The sequence below is a fragment of the Chiloscyllium plagiosum genome, unplaced genomic scaffold (genome assembly GCF_037043375.1).
Source record: "Chiloscyllium plagiosum isolate Xiang-an unplaced genomic scaffold, Cpla_swu_hap1 HiC_scaffold_12, whole genome shotgun sequence".
Taxonomy (NCBI): domain Eukaryota; kingdom Metazoa; phylum Chordata; class Chondrichthyes; order Orectolobiformes; family Hemiscylliidae; genus Chiloscyllium; species Chiloscyllium plagiosum.
In genome coordinates, this window is record NW_028270150.1 from 50,980,865 (window position 1) to 51,008,371 (window position 27,507).

General features: G+C 41.5%; 1 long non-coding RNA gene across 15 annotated transcripts in view; it reads left to right on the top strand.

The window, feature by feature from the left end:
- LOC148148538 (uncharacterized) overlaps positions 1 to 27,507 on the top strand; it is a 418,607-nt gene that overhangs the window by 160,221 nt on the left and 230,879 nt on the right. Inside the window, exon 3 of one of the 15 annotated variants that reach the window (XR_015758887.1) lies at positions 18,642 to 19,377. The exons of 12 other annotated variants lie outside the window; for them this stretch is intronic. This is a non-coding gene — a long non-coding RNA (uncharacterized LOC148148538). Of the gene's footprint in view, positions 1 to 18,641; positions 19,378 to 25,125; positions 25,238 to 27,507 lie in introns of those variants that run through there. 2 more of the 15 variants (XR_015758888.1, XR_015758892.1) reach the window with 2 other exon arrangements.

Sequence of the window (27,507 nt, forward strand, 5' to 3'; positions counted from 1 at the left end):
GACCTGATGGCTAACCTTTCCATGTTCTGGATGGTGCATGTATGGGACGAACTGCCAGAGGAATTGGTGAAGGCAAGTACAGTGACAACATTTAAAAGGCATCTGGATGGGTATATGAATAAGAAGGGTTCAGAGGGATATGGACCAAACGCTGACAAATGGGACTAGGTCAGATTGGGATATCCAGACAATGTGGATGAGTTGGACTGAAGGGTCTGTATTCATGCTGTATGACTCTATGACTCTCTCTTATTCACTGCAATTAGATCTTCTCTCATTCTTCTAAACTCCAGAGAGTATATGCCTAAACTGCTCAATCTGTCCTCATTAGACAAATCTCACATGCCTGGAGAAAGTGAGGACTGCAGCTAATGGCGAGTCAGAGTCAAAAGTTGTTGTGCTGGAAAAGCACAGCAGGTCAGACAGCATCTGAAGAGCAGGAGAGTCAACGTTTCAGACACAAGCCCTTCACCAGGAATAAAAAAATCTAGTGAATCACCCCTGAACTGTCTCCAATGCAATTATATCCCTCCTCAATTATATCCCCAAAACTGTATGCAGTACTCCAGATGTGGCCTCATTTATGACTTGTACAGTTGCAACAATAAGTCCCCACTTTTATACTCCTTTCCTTCTGCAATGCCAAAATTCCATTGCCTTCATTATTATTTATTGTACCAGCGTACCAGTTTTCAGCAATTCATACACAAGGACACCAGATCACTCTGCACCAAAGAAATCTGAAATTTCTTTCCACATTGATAATACATTGCCTTGTATTCTTCTGACTAAACTGGATAACTTCACACTTAACCACCTTAAGCCTCATTTACCAAATAATGGTCCATTCATCTAACCTACCATATCCACTAATACATTCCTTATTTCCATATTGAAACCTATTGTCCCACCTATTTTAGCACCATCTGCAAATTTGGCTATAGTACCCTCTTTGCGTGCATCCAAGTCATAAATGTCATAGAGTCATAGGGATTTACAGCACAGAAACAGACCCTTTGGTCCAACCCGTCCATGCTGACCAGATATCCCAACCCAATCTAGTCCCACCTGCCAGCACCCGTATCCCTCCAAACCCTTCCTATTCATACACCCATCTAAATGCCTCTACAAGGTCAACCCAAAGCCTCCAACACTCCAGGGAAAACAGCCCCAGCCTGTTCAGCCTCTCCCTATAACTCAAATCCTCCAACCCTGGCAACATCCTTGTAACTCTTTTCTGAACCCTTTCAAGTTTCACAACATCTTTCCGATAGGAAGGAGACCAGAATTGCACGCAATATTCCATCAATGGTGTAACCAATGTCCTGTACAGTCGCAACATGACCTCCCAACTCCTGTACTCAATAATCTGACCGATAAAGAAAAGCATACCAAACGCCTTCCTCACTATCCTATCTATCTGCGACTCCACTTTCAAGGAGCTTTGAACCTGCACTCTAAAGTTTCTTTGTTCGGTAACATTCCCTCGGACCTTACCATTAAGTGTACACATGCTGCTAAGATTTGCTTTCCCAAAATGCAGTACCTTGCAACTATCTGAATTAAACTCCTTCTGCCACTTCTCAGCTCATTGGTCCATCTGATCAAGGGCCTGTTGTAATCTGAGGTAACCTTCTTCGCTGTCCACTACACATCCAATTTTAGTGTCATCTGCAAACTTACTAACTATATCACTCATGCTCTCATCCAAATCATTTGGATAAATGACGAAAAGTAGTGTACCCAGTACTGATCCTTACCTCCAGTCTGAAAAGCAAACCTCCACCACCACCCTCTGTCTTCTACCTTTGAGCCAGTTCTGAATCCAAATGGCTAGTTCTCCCCGTATTCCATGAGATCTAACCTTGCTCTCCAGTCTCCCATGGATAACCTTGTCGAACACCATCACTAATTTAGTAGAATTACGGTCACTGGCCCCAAAGTGCTACCCCACTGACACCTCAGTCACCTGCCCTGCCTTATTTCCGAAGAGTAGGTCACGTTTGCACCTTCTCCAGTAGGTACATCCACGTACTGAATCAGAAAATTGTTTTGTACACATTTAACAAATTCTTCTCCATCTAAACCCTTAAGACTATGGCAATCCCAGTCAATGTTTGGAAAGTTAAAATCCCAGACCATAACCATCCTATTATTCTTACAGATAGCTGAAATCTCCTTACAAATTTGTTTCTCAATTTCCCCCTGACAATTTGGGGATCTATAATACAATCCCAATAAAGCGATCATCCCTTTCTTATTTCTCAGTTCCACCCAAATAACTTCCCCGGATGTATTTCCGGGAATATCCTCCCTCAGTACAGTTGTAATGCTATCCCTTATCAAAAATGCCACTCCCACTCCTTTCTTGTCTCCCTTTCTATCCTTGCTGAAGCATTTGTACCCTGGAACATTAAGCTGCCAGTCCTGTCCATCCCGGAGCCATGTTTCTGTAATTGCTATGATATCCCAGTCCCATGTTCCTAACCATGCCCTGAGTTCATCTGCCTTCCCTGTTAGGCCCCTTGCATTGAAATAAATGCAGTTTAATTTATTAGTCCTAACTTGTCCCTGCCGGCCCTGACTGTTTGACTCACTTCTGTTCTCAACTGTACCAGTCTCAGATTGATCTCTTTCCTCACTATTTCCCTGGGTCCCACCCCACCTCCTTACTAGTTTAAATCCTCCCGAGCAGCTCTAGCAAATTTCTCTGCCAGTATATTAGTCCCCTTCCAATTTAGGTGCAATCCATTCTTCTTGTACAGGTCACTTCTAGCCCAAAAGAGATTCCAATGATCCAAAAATGTGAATCCTTCTCCCATACAGCAGCTCCTCAGCCATGCATTCATCTGCTCTATCCTCCTATTCCTGCCCTCACTAGCTCGTATCACAGAGAATAATCCAGAGGATCTCCTTTTTAAATTCCTGCCTAACTCTCTGTTGTCTTTTCCCTTTCCAAGTCGTTGGTTCCAGTGTGGACAATGACCTCTTGCTGGCTCCTCTCCCCCTTGAGAACATTCTGCACCCTGTCTGAGATAGCCTTGATCCTGGCACCAGGGAAGCAACACACCATTTTGATTTTTCACTACTGGCCACAGAAAAGTCTGTCTGTACCTCGGAGTAGACAGTCCCCTAACACAGCTGATCTCTTGGAACTGATGTACGCCTCATTGCATTAGAGGCAGTCTCAACACCAGAAATTTGGCTGTTCATGCTACTTTCTCCTGAGAATCCATCACCCCCTACATTTTCCAGAACAGTATACTTGTTTGAAATGGGGATAGCCACAGAAGACTCCGGCACTAACTGCCTACCTCTCTTACCTTTCCTGAATTTTACCCATCTACGACTTTTCCCCCTTCCTATAACTGGCATCCATCACATACCATTGCTGTTACAAATTCCTCATTGCCTCTAACTGTCTCTCCAACTGATCCATTCGATCTGATAGGATTCGCAACCAACAGCATTTATTGCAGATATAATCCACAGTAACCTGTAGGCTCTCCTTAAACACCCACATCTGACAAGAAGTGAATATCACTCCACTAAAGGCCATTTTTGTTCCTTCACAATCTGCAGACCCAGAAAATAACACTGTCTCATTCCTCCACAAAACACTGCTCCAGGTTAAAACTATTCACTTATCTGTTTCTTTGCTGTGACTTCGCCCAAACAATTCCTCCAAGATCAGTTGTGAATTTCACTGTTTGTTGACTTTCCCAGATGCACTCTGATGTCCAGTGATACATGAATTCAAACAGCAAAGGCAGTAACTGTGCAGGTTCACTGTGGTGTCAGTTTCTTTCTCTTTCTCTGTCCTACATTGACCTCACCATGTGCTTCTTTTATCTGTGCCTCTCCCTTTTTAAAACTGCTGTTGTTTTGACTTTCTTTTTCCAAAGTTCCAAAACAATGCAACAGCATATGAAACAATAATTGCTGCTCCTGGAATTCGAGGAAGTCACCTCCAACACCTAAAATACCTCAAAAAAGGTGCAGCTGTTACAGCCAGGAATTTTTCTTGTCCTCCATCTTGGATTACCCAGAATCGTCTTCATTAAATGGATTGCAAATAGTTGGGGTTCAAGGACTGAACCCTGCGTCAACCCACTATCTACAACTTGCCAACTAGAAAAGCCCCATTTACTTTAATTATCTGCTTTCTGTTGGTTAGCCAATCCTCCATCCAAGCTAATAAATTTCCCTTAATCTCATCCAAACTTGTCTATTAAATTTTTGTTCAGCATTTTATAAAATGCCTTCTGTAAGTCCAGATATATTAAATCTACAGGAACCCCATTATTCATTTCGCTTGATACATTTTCAAACAACTCTAGCAAATTCAGAAAACAATGATAAATCTGATCAATTGTGCTTTGACGTTTCAAATGTCCTATTACAACTTCCTTAATAATGGATTTGAATAATTTCCCAATGATACATATTAAACTAATTGGTCTGTAATTTCCTACACTCTGCCTCTCTCCCTTTTGAATAAGTGCATTATATTAGCATTTTTCTAAATCAGTGGAAACTTCTTTTCTCTTGTGGGATGTCAGAATTACTGTGGACTAGGCCAGTCCACTCAAAACATTCTTAAGCAGGCAACCCAGACCATAACTTTGCAATTTGTTTCGATAAGTGTACAGTGAAAATTACCCAGACTACGTTAGCTAAGTTGTCTACCAGATTTTAAAACAGACAAAAATGTATTTACAAAATTACACAATGAAACACAAAGAACAGAATAAAGAACCCTTACACAACTCAATCTATCCAAGCTAGACTTAATGAATACACTCAACAGTCCCAATAAGCAAACCCCCTCAAAAAACAGTAAAAATGGAACAAATGGCAACAGGTTGAAGTTAGAAGGACAGAAGGAGAGAGAGAGAGTTTAGCAGCCTATTTCCACACAGCTGAACTCCTAACTAGTTCTGGACTGAACTGCTCAGCTAGAGAGCTGACCACTCCCCTTTCATTATACAGATCACAGAATATGACCACATTAGCCTGAGGTCTCATCTGTTTACATATAAACAAAAGGCCTCTCAACATCCTTTTCCATCTCTGTACCAAACTAGTCACCTCAGAGCCGGGAGGGTTTTATGACCCCTCTGACAAAAACCAAGGACACAGTATCCTTGAGAAAAGGAACAGTTTTTAGAAAAAAGGGACCAGCTTTGTGACAGAATTTATTGCCCATCCCTACTTACCCTGGAGAGGATGTTGGTGAGCTGCCTTCTTGAATCATTGCAGTCCAACTGCTGATGGTTGACCTTCAATGCTCTTATGGAGGGAATTCCAGGATTTTGACCCAGGGACGGTGAAGGAATGGCTATATATTTTCCGAGTTAGGATGGTGAATGGTTTGGAGTGGAACTTGCAAGTACTGGTGTTCTCATATCTGCTGCCCTGTCCTTCTAGATGGAAATAGTCATGGGTTTGGAAGAGAACCTTTAGTGAATTTCTACAGTACATCTTGTAGATAGATCACACTGCTGCTACTGACTATTAGTTGTGGAGGGAGTGGATACTTGTGGATGTGCTGCAAATCAAATAGTCTTCTTTGTCCTAGATAGTGTCAAGCTTCTTGAGTGTTGTTCTTGAAGCTGCACTCATCCAGACAAGTGGGGAGCATTCCATCACACTCTTGGCTTGTGCCTTGTAGACAGTGGATAGGCTTTGGTGAATCAGATGGTGAGTTATTTGCTGCATCATTCCTTTCTGTAGCCACTGCATTTATATGGTGGTTCAGTTAAGTTTCTGGTCAATAATAACCCCCAGGATGTTGATGGTGGTGATGGTAAGACTATTGAATGTCAAGAGATAGTGATAGGTTGTCTCTTATTGGAGATGTCATTGGCTGGTATTTGTGTGGTACAAATGTTACTATTTGTCAGCCCAAGCCGATATTGTCCAGGATTTGTTGAATTTGAACATGGACAATTTCAGTATCTGAGGAGTTGTGAATGTGCTGATCATTGTGCAAGCATCAGCAAACATCCTCCCTACTAACATTATGATGGACGGGAAGTCTTAATGAAGGAGCTGAAGTTGATTGGACCTAGGACACTAACATGAGGAGCTCCTGCAGAGATGTTCTGGAGCTGAGATGACTGACCTCTAACAACCACCACAATCTTCCTATGGGCCAGGTATGACTTCAACTAGCAGAGAGTTTTTCCATGATTCCCATTGATTCCAGATTTGTTAGGGTTCCTTGATGCCACACTCAGTCAAATGCGACCTTGATGTTAAAGGCTGTCACTCTCACCTCCCCTCTGGAATTCATGCTTGAACCAAGGCTGTCATGAGGTCAGGAGATGAGTGACCCTGGCAGAACTCAAACTGGGCATCACTGAGCAGGTTATTGCTGAGTAGAAAATGTGTTGCTGGAAAAGCGCAGCAGGTCAGGCAGCATCCAGGGAACAGGAGAATCGACGTTTCGGGCATAAGCCCTTCTTCAGGAGTAGGTGAGTAGGTGATGCTTGATAGTACTTCCATCACTTTACTGATGATCAAGGATTAACTGATAGGGTGGTAATTGGTCAGGTTGGGTTTGACCTGCCTTATATGTATTGGATACTTTTCCACATTGTCAGGTGGATGCCAATGTTGAAATTGTATCAAAAGGATTGGCAATAGCTGGAGCACAAGTTTTCAATACTATTGCCAGAATGTTGTCTGGGCCCATAGCCTTTGCAGTATCCAATGTCTCTAACCATTTCTTGATATCACATGGAGTGAATCAAATTGACTAAAGCCTGGTATCTTTAATGCTGGGGACCACTGGAGAAGGCTGAGGTGGATCATCCATTTCGCATTTTGGCTGAAGATTGCTGCAAATACATCAGCCTTATCTTTTGCACTGATGTGCTGGGTTCTTCCATCATTACAGGTAGGGATATTTGTGAAGCCTCCTTCTCCAGTGAGTCGTTAAATTGTTCATCCCTCTTCATTACTACATTGCAGAGCTTAGAACTAATCTGTTGGTTATAGGATCACTTAGCTCGATCTATCACTTGCTGCTTATACTATTTGTCACACAGTAGTCCTGTTTGGTAGCTTCACCATGTTGACATCTCATTTTTAGGTTAGCCTGGTACTGCTCCTGCATGTCCTTCTACACTCTCCATTGCACCAGTTTGACTCCTTGGCTTGATGTCATTGATTGGATGGCGAATATGCTGTACCGTAATGTTGCATATTTTGTTGTAATATGATTCTTTTGCTGTTGATGGCCCACAATCCCTCATGGATGCCCGGTCATTAGTTGCTAGATCTGCTTGAAGACTTCCATTTTGCACAGCGATAGTGCCACATAACACGATGGATGGTATTCTCAATGTGATGGCAAGACTTCATCTCCACAAGGACCGTGCGGTGGTTGCTCTTGCTGATACTGTAGCTGGCAGATTGGTGAGGATGAGGTCAAGCATGTTTTCCTTCTTGTTGATTTCTTTGTTAATTTGATTAATCAATTATACACATATTGAAATCACCCATGCTTATTGTTGTACCTTTCTTACAAACCCACTGTATTTCCAGGTTTACACAGCACCCCACTGCGGTACTACTGTTTTTTTGGGATGTATTGATCACTGCCTCGGGAGATTCTTTCCCTTGCTTTTTCTTATTTCTATTCAGGCTTATTTTACATCTTGAAGTCTAGTGCCTATAGTATTTCTCGTCACATCACTTATTTATTCCCTTACTAATAAAGCTATAACATTTTGTCTTCCTTTCAGCCTCTCCTTCCAAACATTCAGTATCCTTATACCTTCAATTATCAAACCTGATCTCCCTGCAACCACATCTCAGTATTTGCCACCAAATCATACCCATTCATCTCAATTTGACCTGTTACTTCATTAATTTCATTCTAAATGCTTCGTACATTCCGATACAAGGTTGTTCTATTACCAGATTTCCCAACTCTTATACGATTCCTTGGTGCTATATGACATTCTGTCTTTTCCTTTTATTATCTGGTAAAATTATCTAAAATTCAATCTGTATCATGTGTAATTAAAGTGGGAAAGTATAAAATTCCTTGGTCCAGTAATTAATGTACACATCAACCCAAAACAAGCAATTTTGATTCATCAAAGTTCAGAGATATATGTTAGCGTTCTATTGCTCTCCTTTCAAATGCTGAAACATTGCATACTGGAATAATTTTTATTTAAAATATAAGCACTTCAGATATAGTATTACCAAACCCAAAATTATTAAGGGATTGTCTACATCTTTGTCAGTTTTGTATTACTTCAATCAATTCAATATTCAGGGTTATCATGACTAAATTTTGCTAAATGCAATTTTAAAAGCTCCAAAATTTCTGAGTCCCGAAGCAAAGGCTTATGTTTGTGACAGAGTAACAATTATCTCTGCCATATCCTAGGTGGATTCACAGTATGCATAATGTAATGGGAGGACATGAATTAATTGCCCTTCTACTGTTAAATTGCTCAGCCAAATGCTGTGAAAGCGACAGTGACTGCAGTTGAAGCATTTTTCATGATTGTGGAGTTCAGAACTAGAGGGACTTTGTCTCAGAATAAGGGGTCTCATTACTAAGCAAAATTTAGTCCTGGGAAATAAGGAGATATTAATGGCTTAGATTTTGCCATCAGTGGCAAAAGAATGATGCCCATTCTGGCCTCAGTAGAAGCTTCCACAAAAATCCAGCAGATGTCAGAGACTGGAATTTCTCCTCTCTGACATTCATTTCAACTTGGCATTTTGGAAAGATGATTTGTGATGTTCAACTACAGGGAAGACAGCAGAAAAATTGATAAATCGGTGGAAAATTGTTTACATATAGCAAAGCAAGGAGTAAATCATATTTTCATGTAGGACACAGACTGCGGTACAACTAATTCTTGGCGATTCTAACGTATTGGCTTCCTGTTTGCTATAGGGAGAAAATGAGCACTGCAGATGCTGGAAATCAGAGTCGAGAGTGTGGTGATGAAAAAGCACAGCCAGTCAGGCAGCATCGAGAATCAGGAGAATTGACGTTTCGAGTATAAGCTGTTCATCCTGATGAAGATCTTATGCTCGAAACGTCGATTCTCCTGCTCCTCGGATGCTGACCAGCTGTGCTTTTCCAGCACCACACTCTCTACTCTTTCTGTTTGCTATACACCACCTTGCCCCAAACATTGGTGACTACTTCATTCACACCAGCACTTTTGGACCCAGAGGCCAGTGAAACAATAAGGATGTTTGACCATGGGGGTCAATAGAATTGTAGCATCCCTACAGTACAGATGGAGACCACCCAGCCCATCGAGTCTGTACTAACCTTCCAAAGTTCACTCAAAAGCTTTATTTTTCTTTTGCTCCCACTTCATCTTAATGTTGTCAAAGGTCCTGCAGCTGCAGTGGAGCCTAGCAACACTGAGCGTTTGGTCAGGCTACCTCAGCAGCACTTTCCTTTGATTTGATTTGACTTGAATCATTGTTGTCACATGTACCTAAGTACAGTGAAAAGCTTTGTTTTGCAAGCAGTACAGTCAGATCACAACAAACAAGGACATACAGGTCACAGGGTGCTTAGACAGAGACATACAAGGTTTACGAATTTTCTGATTCAATATGTGGATGTACCTACTAGAGAAGGTGCAAAACTTCTTGGGAAATAAGGCAGTGCAGGTGACTGAAGTGTCAGTGGAGGACACTTTGGGGCCAGTGACCATAATTCTATTAGTTTTAAAGTGGCAATGGAAAAGGACAAACCAGATCTAAAAGTTGAAGTTCTAAATTGGAGGAAGGCTAATCTTGACGGTATTAGTAAGAACTTTCAAAAGCTGATTGGGGGCAGATGTTCGCAGGTAAAGGGACAGCTGGAAAAAGGGAAGCCTTCTGAAATGAGATAACGAGATTCAAGAGACAGTATATATCCGTTAGGGTGAAAGGAAAGGCCGGTAGGTATAGGGAATGCTGGATGACTTAAGAAATTGAGGGTTTAGTTAAGAAAAAGAAGGAAGCATATGTCAGGTATAGACAGGATAGATTGAGAGAATCATTTGAAGAGTATAAAGGTAGTAGGAGTATATTTAAGATGGAAATCAGGAGGGCAAAAAGGGGACGAGATAGCTTTGGCAAATAGAATTAAGGAGAATCCAAAGGGTTTTTACAAATACATTAGGGACAAAAGGGTAACTAGGGAGAGAATAGGGCCCCTCAAAGATCAACAAGGCAGCCTTTGTGTGGAGGTGCAGGAGATGGGGGAGATATTAAATGAGTATTTTGCATCGGTGTTTACTGTGGAAAAGGACACAGAAGATATAGAATGTAGGGAAATAGATGGTGACATCTTGAAAAATGTCCAGATTACAGAGGAGGAAGTGCTGGATGTCTTGAAATGCATAGAAATGGATAAATCCCCAGGACCTGATCAGGTGTACCCTAAACCTCTGTGGGAAGCTAGGGAAGTGATTGCTGGTGCTCTCACTGAGATATTTGTATCATTGATAGTCACAGGTGCCGGAAGACTGGAGGTTGTCTAACGTGGTGCCACTGTTAGGTGACTGAAGTGTCAGTGGAGGACACTTTGGGGCCAGTGACCATAATTCTATTAGTTTTAAAGTGGCAATGGAAAAGGACAGACCAGATCTAAAAGTTGAAGTTCTAAATTGGAAAAAGGCCAATTTTGACGGTATTAGGCAAGAACTTTAGAAAGCTGATTGGAGGCAGATGTTCACAGGTAAAGGGACTGCTGGAAAATGGGAAGCCTTCAGAAATGAGATAACGAGAATCCAGAGAAAGTATATTCTGTCAGGGTGAAAGGGAAGGCTGGTAGGTATAGGAAATGCTGGATAACTAAAGAAATTGAGGGTTTGGTTAAGAAAAAGAAGGAAGCATATGTCAGGTATAGACAGGATAGATCGAGTGAATCCTTAGAAGAGTATAAAGGCAGTAGGAGTATACTTAAGAGGGAAATCAGGAGGGCAAAACAGGGACATGAGATAGCTTTGGCAAATAGAATTAAGGAGAATCCAAAGGGTTTTTACAAATATATTAAGGACAAAAGGGTAACTAGGGAGAGAATAGGAACCCTCAAAGATCAGCAAGGCATCCTTTGTGTGGAGTCACAGAAAATGGGGGAGATACTAAAAGAATATTTTGCATCAGTATTTACCGTGGAAAAGGATATGGAAGATATAGACTGTAGGGAAATAGATGGTGACATCTTGCAAAATGTCCAGATTACAGAGGAGGAAGTGCTGGATGTCTTGAAACAGTTAAAAGTGGATAAATCCCCAGGGCCTGATCAGGTGTACCCAAGAACTCTGTGGGAAGCAAGAGAAGTGATTGCTGAGACATTTGTATCATTGATAGTCACAGGTGAGGTGCCGGAAGACTGGAGGTTGGCCAACGTGGTGCCACTGCTTAAGAAGGGCGGTAAAGACAAGCCAGGGAACTATAGACCGATGAGCCTGACCTCGGTGGTGGGCAAGTTGTTGGAGGGAATCCTGAGGGACAGGATGTACATGTATTTGGAAAGGCAAGGACTGATTAGGGATAGTCAATATAGCTTTGTGCATGGGAAATCATGTCTCATAAACTTGATTGAGTTTTTTCAGAGAAGTAACAAAGAGGATTGATGAGGGCAGAGCAGTAGATGTGATCTATATGGACTTCAGTAAGGCATTCGACAAGGTTCCCCATGGGAGACTGGTTAGCAAGGTTAGATCTTAGAGAATACAGGGAGAACTGGCCATTTGGATACAGAACTAGCTCAAAGGTAGAAGACAGAGGGTGATGGCAGAGAATTGTTTTTCAGACCAGAGGCTTGTGACCAGTGGAGTGCCACAAGGATTGGTGCGGGGTCCACTACTTTTCATCATATACGTAAATGATTTGGTGGCGAGCATAAGAGGTATAGTTAGTAAGTTTACAGATGATACCAAAATTTGAGGTGTAGTGGAGAGCAAAGAAGGTTACCTCAGATTACAACAGGATCTTGATCAAATGGGTCAATGGGCTAAGAAGTGGCAGATAGAGTTTAATTTTGATAAATGTGAGGTGCTGCATTTTGGGAAAGCAAATCTTAGAGCACTTATACACCTAATGTAAGCTCCTAGGGAGTGTTGCTGAACAAAGAGACCTTGGAGTGCAGGTTCATAGCTCCTTGAAAGTGGAGTCGCAGGTAGATAGGATAGTGAAGAAGGCGTTTGATATGTTTTCCTTTATTGGTCAGAATACTGAATATAGGAGTTGGGAGGTCATGTTGAGGCTGTACAGTATATGGGTTAGGCCACTTTTGGAATATTTCTTGCAATTCTGGTCTCCTTCCTATCAGAAGGATATTGTGAAACTTGAAAGGGTTCAGAAACGATTTACAAGGATGTTGCCACGGTTGAGGATTTGAGCTATATAGGATGAATAGCCTGGGGCTGTTTTCCCTGGAGCATCGGAGGTTGAGGGATGACCTTATAGAGGTTTATAAAATCATGAGGGCATGGATAGGATAAATAGACAAAGTCTCTTCCTTGGGGTGGGGAGTCCAGAACTAAAGGGCATAGGTTTAGGGTGAGGGGGGAAAGATATAAAAGAAACCTAAGGGACAACTTTTTCACACAGAGGGTGGTACGTGTATGGAATGAGCTGCCAAAGGAAGTGATGGAGGCTAGTACGATTGCAACATTTAAAAGGCATCTATGAATAGGAAGAGTTTGGCCGGGTGCTGGCAGGTGGGACTAGATTGGGTTGGAATATCTGGTCGGTATGAACAAGTTGGACTGAAAAGTCTGTTTCCATGCTGTACATCTCTATGACTCTGTGACTGCACAGAGGGTATATGAAGCAAGATCAACATTAACAAAATCAACATTATTTGAAGTTAGAGAGGCCTATGCAGCAGGGAAGAAGCAGATCTTGAACCTGTTGGTGCTTGTGGTCAAGGTTCTATATCTTCTACCTGACAGAAGCATTGGAAGAGAACATTATTGGGTTGGGAGGGGTCTTTGGTGATGTTGGCAGCCTTTCCGCAGTGTGGAGCAGTGTATATGGAGTCCATGGATGGGAGGTTGGCTTCCATGATGGTCTGTGCTGTGCACACAAGTTTCTGTAGTTTCCTATGGTCCTGGGCAGAGCAGCTGACATACCAGGCCATTAAGGACCTGGATAGAATGATTTCCATGGTGCATCTGTAAAAGTTGGTGAGGATCCTTATGGTGAAAAAGGGATTGCTACTGAGGGCCCTAATGACTGATGGCTGGGGCAATGGAATGCAGGCACCCACATGTATCCAACAGAGCCTGATGGTGCTGGATCTGGTTCCCCATTGCAACTGCCAACTCCATGAAGGTAGCCAGACATTTGCATTCTTAAGGCAGCTGAGTCCCAGTGATATAGCTGCACTCCTGCACCCTCTGGAGTATGAGGGTCATTGCCTCTCATATAGCTCTCTGTCACTCCTGTTCCTCCCTGTGCATGTCGATGAAGCCCCTGTTTACTAACACCACAGGCTCTTATTTTGCCTGGGGCTGACCAGGAGGTTGTTATCTGACAGTCCTCCAAGTACCAACTGCCTGGTTGTTTCTTCCTCATTCAACTGTGAAGCTGTTGCACCGAGGTACTCACCAGTGAATGCTCCCAAACTGCGGAGTCAGTACCTTGGCTGTTGACAGATGGAAAAGTAGCCTTGCTAATGCTTCTTTTGATGCTTCAGTACCCTCATCCTCAGAAAGCTGGCAGAACAGGCCATGAATAGCCCAGCAGTACCTGAAAGACACAATAGAGAGAGGTCATCAGGCCAGTGGTTGGAAGTGAAATGCAATGAATGAAACTGACGGTAGGGTGAGAGCTGCAGTGGAATGAAGAGCAGTGCTTACTCATTGGTGGAACATGTATGTCTTGGTTCTGATCTACTCCTGCAAGGGCCAGGATTTTCTCCTCCTGGGAGAAAATGTCAAAAGGAGTAAATTACAGGCTCCTCCAAAGATGTGCATTTTAGGTGAATTGGCCATGCTAAATGCAGGATTACAGAAATAGGGTAGAGGCTGGATCTGGTTGGGATACTGTTTGGACGGTCAGTGAAGACTTGATGGACCAAATTGCCTCTTTACGCACAGGTAGGGATTCTATGATTCTTCTATAATTCTAGGTGGGTGAGGAGCCTAATGTTGGGCACACCTCCATTCATCTGGGCCTTTTCTGCTCTATTGTGGGCTATCTTCTCCTGGATTGAGAGACAAGTAGGAATTGAATGAAATGGAAGTGAGCTGGCACAACTGTTAGCGTTAGTACAAGTGGTACAAATGTGGACAGAGGGCTCCAGGTGAATGAGTAACAGTATGGAGGCCATGCAGTGTTTGGTAAAAGCCATGTGGGAGGTTGGAGTGTAATGTGAATGAGTGAGGGAAGATGCTGCATGCAATAGTGAGATTGGTAGAACATGAGCGTTGTTGGGAGGTAGGTGCAGTAGCAAGTTTGGTGAGAGTGAGGTAGCAGAGATAAGAGTGTGGTACTGGCAGAGCACACAGCATCATTGATCATCACGTGGCACCATTGGCTGTTCCTCCATGCCATGGAAACTGACCCAGGTGGCAACCTCAGACCACGCTGTCAGGATCTGGTGTCATGACCTTCCCTGCTGGAGACTGTCCTTAGTATCACCCTGTGTCACTGTTGGAGAACCAAACACAACGACACCTTCTAACTGAACATCTGTCAACAAGCAGAGCAGCTTCAGAATGCCAGTGCTCATCTGCGTGAACAGTGGCCTTTTAAAGGTGATGCAGATTCAGCGATGCTAGTCTTTTAGTGAATATTGACTGAGTGCCAAGATGTTTCAAGATTGGCACATGATAAGATGGAACTAGAATTTGACAATAGTGACAATAGTGGCAATAGTGGGTAATTATTGAAATTAGTTTGGTAAGATACAGTGACAATGTTTGCTCGGTCTCACAATGAAAATCCCACCAAAAACCTCAACCACTTTTCACAGATAAAGAAACATACAGCCTCTGTGTTAACTTACAACTTTCACCTGACTTCTCACTTTGTCAATATGTCTCCATCATCTTGAAGCTTTTTGTGATTCTGTTCACTGTGTGATTATCCTTACTTTGCAACCGGCGAATCTTAATATTGTACTACCATGCATAAATCTAAATAATCTTCATACTTACAGAATAAAAAATGGATCTAGTACTGACTCTTCAGGTGCACCTCTTACAACCCCATTCCCATCATATAAAACACTTTATGTGCTTTGCTGTCCATAGTTTTACATTTCCTTATATATCCATAATCAAATTTGCATGGGTTGCATAATTTTTAGACACTTTATCGAATGCCTCCTGAAAATCTACAGCATTTCCTTATTCCATAAATTAGTCAATTGGTCAAAAGCTGTCTTAAATTTGTGAAGGTCATTTGCTGTAACAAATCCAACCTGGCCATATCTAAGTACAGTACTCACAAATTTGATCTAGTTTTTCCAGTTCTCATTTACTTTGCATGCAAACAAATGTTTATGTAGCTTTTGCAGTTGAGGTATGACCTTGCTAGCTCCACAGGTGAGTTTCCATGAGTAAACTGGCTGGAAATGTTTTCTCCCACAATGCAAAAAAAATTTGATTAGAAAATTTAAGGAAGGAAAAAAATGTCTCGTAATGTTATAATTGTCTTGTGCATGTATCTGTTTCTGTGTGTGAGGAAAACATACAAGGTCACATAATAGATTCATATGTCTATTTGATCACATTTTTCTATAATGCTAATTAAAAAACCAAACTATGAGGCATTACATGCATGGATTTGTTTTCCTTCTTTACGCATTTCTTCTTCTGAGAGGGTTGATAATTATGGTGCTACTGTAAGGGCACTATTTGCCTTCCAATGGCTTACGTAAACAACAATATTGTATATGTAAACACAAAAGTTGAGTGTTGGCTGATTGAAGGAGATCATCACAGTTGAGCCCAATCTGACTCTTCTCCAAGTCTGCATGTGTACATTTTCTAGAAAGGTTACTGAATAAGCAATATCTTTAAGTTGCACCTGAACATCAGGTAATAATGAAAAAAACAATATGTCATAATACTATTTTTTCAATAAAGGTATAACAATTGTATGGGTCTAGATTAGAGTGGTGCTGGAAAAGCGCAGCAGGTCAGGCAGCATCCGAGGAGCAGGAAAATCAACGTTTCGGGCAAAAGCAGGATGTTTCATTCCTGATGAAGGGCTTTTGCCTGAAACGTCGATTTTCCTGTTCCTCAAATGCTGCCTGACCTGCTGTGCTTTTCCAGCACCACTCTAATCTACACTCTGATTTCCAGCATCTGCAGTCCTCACTTTTGCATAGCAATTGTATGAGTCCAGCTGTAGCTCTTTTTGCCTATTTTTAATAATTTGCATATAACAATAGGAAGAGGGCTGTTCTCAAAAAGAGCTGAAAAATGTTAAAAAGAAATTGTGTTTAATTATCATACACTCAATTGTTGAACAATCCACTGTAGATTAAACTAATAATTGCTGCAATCTGAGTTGAACATTGCAGTATTAAAAAATGCATTTCTAACATTCCCTTTTCAAATTACCTCAGTCCAGTTTCACTGTCTATAGCACTGAGGCTGCTCTAATCACTTATGGCACTTTATATGATAGCTGTGAGTCAAGATCACTTACTGACTTCTCTGCATCCTTTCTAATGTTCAATCTCTTCTATATCCTTTATCTTCTATAATTCTTCTATTACCTCTTGGGTAAAGTTGTTACTTGTTCCTGTCATACTCAATACATTGGGATCAATACATATGCAGCAATGTAGATTTTCCACTTCTACACAATTGCCTCCAGGATCTATCTTTGCACTATTCTTTTGTCTTGATACCTTCTGCTTCGAGAAAACATTATTGGGTTGGATATTCCTTGTTGCATTTGAATTGTTCTTAGCACCCACTGGTATACTACCAAGATATGATCTAGTTGTTTTCAGTGAGCTTTCTTTATTTTCCTGATGAGCTCAAGGCAGAAATTTAGCAGGCCACCACTGAAGGATGTGGGGAGAGGGAAAGCGAGAAGAGTTTGCAAGGTAGTGTGCAGAGGAAAGAATCTCTAACCAAGATACAGTTGACAGAAAGATCAAAACAGCCATTCTGTGCAAGTATGCATGTAAATCAATGTAGTTCCAGTCCATGTAAATCTGAGGGCGATGCATCTACAGAGGACAGAGGCCATTATTTTAAGGACGCTTCAGTTAAAGTGATACTGTTTATACGCAGCAACAGAAGACTCCTAAAGGGGCAGAATGGTGGCTCAGTGGTTAGCACTGCTACCCCATAGTGCCAGGGACCCAGGTTTGATTCCAGCCTTGGACAACTGTCTGTGTGGAATTTGCACATCCTCCCCGTGTCTGCGTGCATTTCCTCCACGTGCTCCAGTTTCCTCCCACAGTTCAAAGATATGCAGTTTAAATGGATTGGCCATGCAAAATTGCCTATATTATCCAGAAATGTGTAGGCTAGCTAGATTGGTTATGGGAAATGCAGGGTTACAGGGATAGGGAGGTGGGTCTGGGTGAGATGCTCTTCAGACAGTCAGTGTGGAAATGCTGGGCCAAATGTCCTGCTTCCACAGTGTAGAGATTCTATGATCCTATGACTAATCCCTGCAGGTCATGGAAATGAGTAGCCACATCCCCTCACTTCAGAAGTGTATTTTGAAAATTGGGTTGTAATCCCTGTGATGTGACACAGCTTGCATTCATTCTCTCTACTTTTATTTTAAAGAGGAAAGTGCCCAACAGTAACTACTCAATCACCCATGTTTTGTGAGGTGCAGTCATTAGCCAACCTCATTCAAGTTTCCTCCATAGCGAGAAAAGTATTTGGCCAGGATCAAAAGGCAACATGAGTCAGAGTCAAGAGGAGCTACGGAGTTCTTAAACAGCAGGAATGTTTTGAAATTTGCTGTGAATGAAACATTTCTACTTCTAACAGGATAATGTGGAATGATTTAGAGCAAAATGGTGGCTACTTATGTAATGTCTTCAAATGGCAGCCATGGAAGAAGCCTGTGAAGAACTGTTCAATGGCAGCAACAGATTGATTTGCTTCCTTGGTACTTGGAGGTACTTACTTGTTGATCATTTCCACCTCAAATAAAACTATGAAATATTGTCAAAAAGGGACCAGGATGACAGGGCTCATTAGATATTGGGCTCAGAATTAAGCCAACTGAGGTTTTCCATTTTGGGCCATGCTAAGAGCTAGCACAATTCAGTCATTGTTTTGTGATGGAAGTAAAGCCTTCTCAAATATTATCAAGGGAACAAAACAAAGTGGCCTACTCTGAGCTACAGATAGGGTGCCTTGGGTAGCAGTGGACAGCAATTAGAGGCCACCTATATTGTTGGTTTATTCAGGTAATTTCAATTCTCCTCCTCAAAAATTCACAACAGGAGGTAATTTAATAGAAACTACTTGGACCCTCAAACTCTTAATACAATGTGAAAAAAGCCACATTTTAAAATGCTTTGATCTACACTAAAAATGCTTGAATTGTATTTAAGTACAGTCAAAAAAGACTAAGGAAGTTTGAAGTAAACTAACATATTTGAACAAAATAATATTTTTATGCATTGTTAAAACTTTATCTTTTTTTCTTATTAGGCTCACTATCCTCTACATAATTCTTAGGTATCCCTTTGCCAAGGTATCACCTATTGTTTGTGGCTATAGGAGAATAACAAGAAAAACATCCTTGCAACAAACCACACCAGCTGCATGGATAATTTCCCAGAAGTTTTCCTCAGTCGTGAACAGGACTGGTCATGAGTAATATGTAAACTGGATTGAAAAATGATCCTTTTCTTCATTCACGTAGTGTCAAATATTAACTGTGCAAAAATATGCTAATTAGAATGCAAAATAATATCCCCTAAGTTATCAGATTCTGTAAACAAACACAATTAGTTAATTTATCTGTGCTATGGTGCATTTTTGTTATGAATCAGATCATTTCACAACCAGCAGCCCGAGACAAGTAAAACTAGACTGGATTGAAACTAAATTCCCAAGGTGAAAGGAAAGTTACAGAACAACCATACTATTCACTTCCCACATAACTGCTTTTTTAAAAAAAATTCATCTTTTCTTCAGTCTGATTGAAGTAGTTAATGTATACAGTATCTTCAATTCTATGTTCATAGTCTAGTGAAATAAATTGCAATATCAATTTCAGTATTGTCAAAACAGGACTATAGAAATGGAGTATTCTTTTGGGAAAAAAAATCAGGAGTAGAACTCTGTGGACTTCAGTTAGTTTCACTGTAAACCCTGGAGAAACATAAATGCCCATTCACATCATACATCCAGAGTTTCCAATGAATTTCGCTCAAAGGTACAACAGGAGACCAGGAACATCCTACAGAAATTCTCTCCATAAAAATTTCAAATTCCCCCATGCTCTCACCTCCTCTTAATTTCAGTAATGTCAGTAATGTCTTTCATCTCTACCACATACTGAGAACTCTGACTCTTGTGCCGCCCCCCACCCCCCCTTCCCCCCACCAAGTTTCTTCACACCACTTTCAGCTGTCTGGACCTTAAGCATGGAAATAATACTGATTACTAACCAAATAAAAATGTCAATGCAAAAATACAGCTGCCTCTGCTGAGCAGTCTTGTGAATCATCTTACTCCTGCTAAATAAATTTAAGCTTAACATTGTCCAACAGCAAATTCCACTAGCTTTATGGGGTACTGGGCTAATGGTCGGATACTTGGTAGTGTGGATGAGCAGAGAGATCTTGGTGTCCATGTACACAGATCTCTGAAAGTTGCCACCCAGGTAAATAGTGCAGTGAGGAAGGCATATGGCGTACTGGCTTTTATTGGTAGAGGAATTGAGTTCCGGAGTCCTGAGGTCATGATGCAGTTGTATAAGACTCTGGTGCGGCCGCATCTGGAATATTGTGTGCAGTTTTGGTCGCCATACTATAGGAAGGATGTGGAGGCACTGGAACGTGTGCAGAGGAGGTTTACCAGGATGTTGCCTGGTATGGAAGGAAGATCGTATGAGGAAAGATTGAGACACTTGGGGCTGTTTTCATTAGAGAAAAGAAGGTTTAGGGGTGACTTGATTGAGGTGTACAAGATGATTAGGGGGTTAGATAGGGTTGACAGTGTGAACCTTTTCCCGCGTATGGAGTCGGGTATTACAAGGGGGCATAGCTTTAAATTAAGGGGGGGTAGATATAGGACTGAAGTTAGGGGTAGGTTCTTCACTCAGCGAGTCGTAAGTTCATGGAATGCCCTGCCAGTAGCAGTGGTGGACTCTCCCTCTTTATGGGCATTTAAGCGGGCATTGGATAGGTATATGGAGGATAGTGGGTTAGTATAGGTTAGGTGGGCTTGGATCGGCGCAACATCAAGGGCCAAAGGGCCTGTACTGCGCTGTATTCTTCTATGTTCTATGTTCTATGTTCTAAACAAGATTGTGTTAACAACACAGGGAAGGAATATAACTCTTAAGTCTTACCTTAAATCTAGTTCCTGAAGTATTAAAATGTTAGCACAATAATGCGAACAAAAGAATGCTTTCATTCCCCAAGTAATCTCTCCTCCTCATCTGAAGACATTAGTAAAAGCTATACCATGAAAGGAGATGAGTACAATAGTCGGCATCCCTCTTGGCATCCAGCATGACAGAGAATGAGTAGAGCTGACAGAGAACACGACAAGGTGGTCAAAGACCAAGTAGCAGGAGGGTAATAAAGTCTCTGAAGAAGGCCATAAATCAGATTGTTCAGCCAGCAACTCTCTGAGCTGAACTTTAGTGAGTGATAGAATTTGTTGATCGGCTACCGATGATGGAAAGTGCATTGAACACAGTGTGAGGCTGGTGGTGCAATGGGTGGAAAACAGCATTTAAAGATGTATTTACTGACCTTGACCATTTATGTGAGGTTATTGGACTTTTTGCAGCCCTGAATTAAGGTCCTCATGTCTAGAGTCCAGGCATTGACCATCACTGCTATCTGCTCTCACTGCCTATGCTTACTTAATTTGTCTGTGTGGCCTTGATCCCTGTGGGCAGACAATCTCTCTCCTCCTGACCATCAAAGCATGCAAAGCAACATAAGAAAACTTTTGAAGCATGCTCTCTGTCTTGTCTGTATGCTACCTGCATGGGAATAACAGGGCACATTTTTATTATGCACTACAATACCTACATCAGTTTTTGGGACCTGCCTAATTTTGTGGCCTTTATATTTAGGAAGAATAGGAATTATAGATGCTTATCAGAGACAAGAATACTGCTACATATATCAGTTAAAGGACATATGGAAATAATTTCCTACTGGTATATTATCAAAAGAGAACTCTTTTATGTGCAGTACAAATGGACATCTGAGTGTACTTGATGGAATGCAGAAATCTAGCATTAATATATATCAATTCAATCCTCTTTAACCATAGGGGATCAGGGACATGTGATTTGTTGAAAACATGATGCAATACCAATTTTGCATCAGATTCAATTTTTATGGGAACTTGGACACAAAACAAATTTACCTTGCCAGCGCTAAGATGTTCTTGTTTCCCAAAGTCAGTTTTGTAGAAGCTAACTTGATTCAATGCCAATGTTCATTTAAAGTGTTCACAGTTAACTAAAGAACCAAACTGCAGCTAGTTCAATTCAATTAAAAAATAGTAGACTCCACAGACACTGGAATCAAGCTGGATGTAGCCAACCAGTATCACTCAGGACACTGAACATTCTTTGAAAACTGCATGAAAATGTCTATGGCAGGAGAAATCATGATTGTTCCATGATCATTTTAAAAATAATGGACCAGACTTTACATAGTTTAGCTCAGTGGAAGACAGCAAGTAGCATTAAATACAGGAAACTAGACATTTAAAGAAACAGAAAAACTTTGAAAATACAGAAAATTGCAGCTCATTCACCTCAACAGGAACTGAGATTCACACACATAGATCAGTGGTAGCCTAATGATGGAAATATGTTGTTGACAAAGGAGAAGAAGAACAGATTGTTAGGATACCCAAAGCAAAAGACAATGGGAGTACGACTGGTGTTAGATAGATAGAGTGCTAATGTTAGATAGTGTGCTAATGGTAGATTTTTTTTAATTTCAAAAATATACTTTATTCATAAAATATTTTGATGATCTGTACAATTGGTCATGCCATACATACGTAAACATTCCATTTCTTGGCTACAGAGACAGAGTAATCATTCATATATACAGGTCTCCTAATGGTAGATAGTGTGCTAATGATAGTATGCTAATGGTAGAGCAAGGAGCTGGTTTGGAGGTAGTGGTCAGGTTGACTTTCTCCTCTTTAAAGTTGTATTAAGGAAAGGAAAGATTTCTAGCTGTTTTGAAAAAATAAACATGAGTAATTTCCGACTTGGCTTAAATTTAGAATAAGAATACTTTTACTAGGATTTACAAGGATGTTGCCAGAATTGGAGAGTTTGAGCTATAGGGAGAGGCTGAATAGGCTGGGGCTGTTTTCCCTGGAGCGACAGAGGCTGAGGGGTGACCTTATAGGGCATGGACAGCGTAAATAGACAAGGTCTTTTCCCTGGAGTGGGGAAATCCAGAACTAGAGGGCATAGGTTTAGGGTGAGAGGGGCAAGATTTAATAGGGACCTAAGGGGCAACTTTTTCATGCAGAGAGTGGTGCATGTATGGAATGAGCTGCCAGAGGAAGTAGTGGAGGCTGGTACAATTGCAACATTTAAAAGGCATCTGGATGAATAAGAAGGGTTTAGAAGGGCAAATGAGACTAGATTTATTTAGGATATCTGGTCGGCATGGACAAATTAGACCGAAGGGTCTGTTTCCAAATTGCACATCTCTATGACTCTATAATGGCCTGGCAGGAGAGCTCAGTCCCATGTGTATGTGGGAAGACTGAGATGCTCTTGGCAGTCTGGATGACCACATCTGCATGAAGTGCCAATGGTTTCAGTTAGAGCGCCAGTTAGAGGCACAGCACACCAAGAGTTACATGGGTAGCGTGTTTCTAAATGTGGTCACCCCACAACTTGAGGAAAGACAATCAGAGAAGGAGTGTGTGACCACCATTCGAAAGAAGGGAGGCAGGCAGTCCAGAGCTCAGTAATAGAGAGTGGGAGAATAAAGAGAGGAAGACTGTTATAGGAGGAGGCTCAGAAGTGAGGAGTATAGACAGGCATTTCTATAGCCACTGATATAACTCCAGAAAGATGTGTTGCCTCCCTTGGGCCAAGTCAAAAATGCCACTGAAAGCTGCAGGGCATTGTGAAGGGGAGGTGAACAGTCAGGGATCATGGCTTACATCAGGGCCAATGACACAGTTAGAAAAAGGAATAAGGTTCTGCAACAAGAATGTAGAGAGGGGTGGGTAGCAGATTGGAAAGCAAGGCCTCAAATGTTGTACTCTTTGGGTTACTCCAGGTGCCACATGCTAGTAAGTGAATATGCAGATATAACAGATTAATGCTTGGCTGGAGAATTGGTTTGAAAGGGAGGGCTTTAAATTTCTAGATCACTGTATCCATTTCTCAAGGAAGATAGAACCTTCCATATCCAAGTAGTTGTACCTGAACCAGAATGGAGGAATATTCCTTACAAGGGTGAGGTAGGGATGGTGGGGAGGGTTATGAATGCTGTTAGCAGGAGGTTTAAATTAACTTGGCATGGGGACAGCTGATGGTGTGGAGGTGCAGTCGGAGATGATGCACAGGTAAGTAAGTGTAGAGGGAAAACTAAGTCAATCTGGAAGGCAGAGAATATATAGTCAGGTAAAGACAAAAAGCTGGTTGTTTTAATGCAAGGAGTCTTGCAAGTAAGGCAGATGAGTTGAGGGTGTTGATTAACATAGTGGAATGTGATATCATTGCAATCAAGGAGACATAATGAGGGAGGAGCAGAATATTCTGGGGTACAGAATCTTCAGGGAAGAAAGGGGGGCTGTAACAAAGGAGTTGGTGTCTCACTATTGATCAAGGAGTAAATACTGCAGTAAGAATTATCTTAGAAGGTCTCAAAACGTAGGTCATATGAGTCAAACTTAAAAACGAAAAGGGGGCAATCAATTTGCTGGGGTGTACTATAACCCCCCAACCCCCCCCCCCCCCCCCCCCCCCACAGTCAGAGAGAGTTAAAAGGTCAGATATGTGAGCAAATCCCAGAGAAATGCAAAAATAATGTAATAGTAGTACAGGATTTCAACTTCCCTAATATTACCTGGGTTAGACAAAGTGAGAAAAGCTTAGAAAGAACAAAAATCTTAAAATGTATCCAATGTAAGCAAGCATGTAGAAAATCTCACAACTCACAGGGCAGTTTTGGACTTAAATTTAGCTGAGTCCTTTCATCAGAACATAAGAAACATGAGCAGGAGTAGGCTGTTCAGCCCCTCAGACATGCTATACCATTGAACAAGATCATGACTAATCTGCCCTAGGCAAGCCATTTTCAAATAGGAATCCACAGCAGTTTCTTTATGAGGACTGATAATTGAAAATTGATCCATTGACACTAGCATTGAATAAATGAGCTCATTATCTAAAATGGTTTTGCTTTAATTCTCAATGTTATCCTGACAATCTTAAGTTTAAAACGGAAAGTCCACCTGAATGACTTGGTGAAGATTATTTAAATTAAACTTAAATGTAGAACAGCAAAGCTTGGATTGTAAATCTCTTTTGAACATAACAGGGTGTAAGTGGTTTCTTTATAGTTTATCATTTTTCTTTTATAATCACTCATTGTAATTTGAGGAAAATAATTAAATGCTCCATTTTAAAAGAACATGTTCTTTTCCTATCTCTGCCCAAAAAAAGTCCATACAGGAGTGTTAGACAGACTCAACAGATCATGTTCTACATTTGTCACATAGGAAAATGAGGAGAGTGATTTGGAAACAATTCTTTTGATATTGGTTCCCTGTGTGGAATTGTTTGTCTTTTGTTTGGTACCTCCATAAATAGCATCACTCTAATTATAACTTACTGTGTGGAAGATTGAAGTAGCTCATTTGACCACTGTGCAGCGCAGGATGTTGACAGTTCACAATCTGTAATAGTCTATTTTTCAACTCAATTTTTCATTTCTTTTTCCTTGAGAAACTGAGTCATGCTACAACATGAAGATGTAGAAACAGATGTCCTGCAGAACCTTGCTCAAGAACCTTGCTTCATCGCATATTGAGCATCTGCTGACACCTGACCATCACAAATAAATGTAACTTTTTCCATTAACTTACATATTTCACTCAGCTGTGATAAGGAAAGAAACTTTGGCTGCTTCTTGCCAAGCCAGAGATCAATTGTAGGAAGTGTATTCTTGCCCGGTTGAGGGAAGCTAATTCACATCTAGGACTTTGTGATCAGTTTAGCCATCAAACAATGCATTAATTGTTATACCATGAATCTTCACAGTGACTCAATATGATGTAAAGATCTTCTTGTTACCTTGCTGTCACCATCCTCTTTCCTGGCTAAGAACTTCAGGACCTGCTTGGTGCTTGATAGAGGAAAATCACATGCTGGTCTAACAAGAAGAGTTTCTTGGCCTGAACAATATGTAGCTTGTTGTACAGTAGCAACTAGATTCAAGTTACATTTGTATGATCAACATTGTTACTGAGAAATGAAGGATACCTCGATGTTAGGTCTGACACTTTGAGATCCAAAGACGATCTCCTCCAATGAGTCCATGTAATGTCATTGCATTGGATGGTGCTTAATGCATCCCTCAGTATTAAACTTTGCACTCTTATACTACATGAACCATCAAGGGAGCTAAAGGTTTGTGGCAATTGGAGAAAATCCAAAACTATCTTCTCACATGAGAACAATAAAACTGTTTTTTTGGGAGAGAATTATTCCAACCACGTGGAGGCAGATTTATGTGTATGTATCGTGTTGGATCTCTTCAAATTTACATTTCTTCGGATCTTGATATTATCCTGTCCTCTTCTTACTTTCTGAGAGGTGATCAGTGAATCTCCTTGGATCTATTTGGTAACAAAAATATTCAAGAGGCCAAACAGACAAGTTTTAACATTCAGTTCTGGATTTCCCAGCCAGGACATCTGTTCCCAACTTTTTTGTAACATGTCAGGTCACCAAGGCAAGTGCACAATGGCAAGAGCCTTTTCAGTAAAGCTGACAGATAGTAAGATTGAAGAACTTCAGCCGTGGCCAGGTAAAAGATTGGCCTTCAACCACTTCTTTCTGTCAGCAATATGACTGCTTGACAGGTGACTGTCAGCATTCTTGGAAGGTATTCCACTCTACTAGCACATCTCTCACCTTCAGCTGCCCTTCCTTTCTGCAGGCCTCTCTATGAGACATGGAAGCGATTCATGTGACCTCTGCTGAGAGTCAAGAACAGTCCTGACCATCATCAACAACTCCAGTAGCAGCAGTGCCAGCTGCCTTCTTCTCAGCCATATGCCCATTCACAGGGCAGATGGATAGGCAACAAGATCCATTGGGAAACATAGAAACATAGAAAATAGGTGCAGGAGTAGGCCATTTGGTCCATTGAGCCTGCACCACCATTCGATATGATGACGGGCTGATCATGCAATCTCAGTATCCCATTCTTCCCCTCTCCCCATACCCATTGATCCCTTTAGCCACAAGGGCTACTTCCAGCTCCCTCCTGAATATATCTAATGAACTGACCCCAAAAACTTCCTGTGAGAGACAATTCCACAGGTTCACAACTCTCTGAGTGAAGAAATTCTTCCTCATCTCAGTCCTGAATGGTTTGTCCCTTGTTTTTAGATTTAGGGAGCATAAACTCCTGAACATGGATGACAGGCAGAGGGAGCAGCTCCCTTTACATGTCCGAGTACCTCAGGAGATTCAGGCTCTCACGGCATGAGCTTCTGGAGGAAGACAGTTAAACAGATGAGAATGTGTCACCAATAGTTTTTAAAGTCATAGAGTCATAGAGATGTACAGCATGGAAACAGACCCTTCGTTCCAACCCGTCCATGCCGACCACATATCCCAACCCAATCTAGTCCCACCTGCCAGCACCCGGCCCATATCCCTCCAAACCCTCCCTATTCATGTACCCATCCAAATGCCTCTTAAATGTTGCAATTGTACCAGCCTCCACCACATCCTCTGGCAGCTCATTCCATCCACGTACCACCCTCTGCGTGAAAAAGTTGCCCCTTAGGTCTCTTTTATATCTTTCCCCTCTCACCCTAAACCTATGCCCTCTAGTTCTGGACTCCCCGACCCCAGAGAAAAGACTTTGTCTATTTATCCTATCCATGTCCCTCATAATTTTGTAAACCTCTATAAGGTCACCCCTCAGCCACCGATGCTCCAGGGAAAACAGCCCCAGCCTGTTCAGCCTCTCTCTGTAGCTCAGATCCTTCAACCCTGGCAACATCCTTGTAAATCTTTTCTTAACCCTTTCAAGTTTCACAACATCTTTCTGATAGGAAGGAGACCAGAATTGCATGCAATATTCCAACAGTGGCCTAA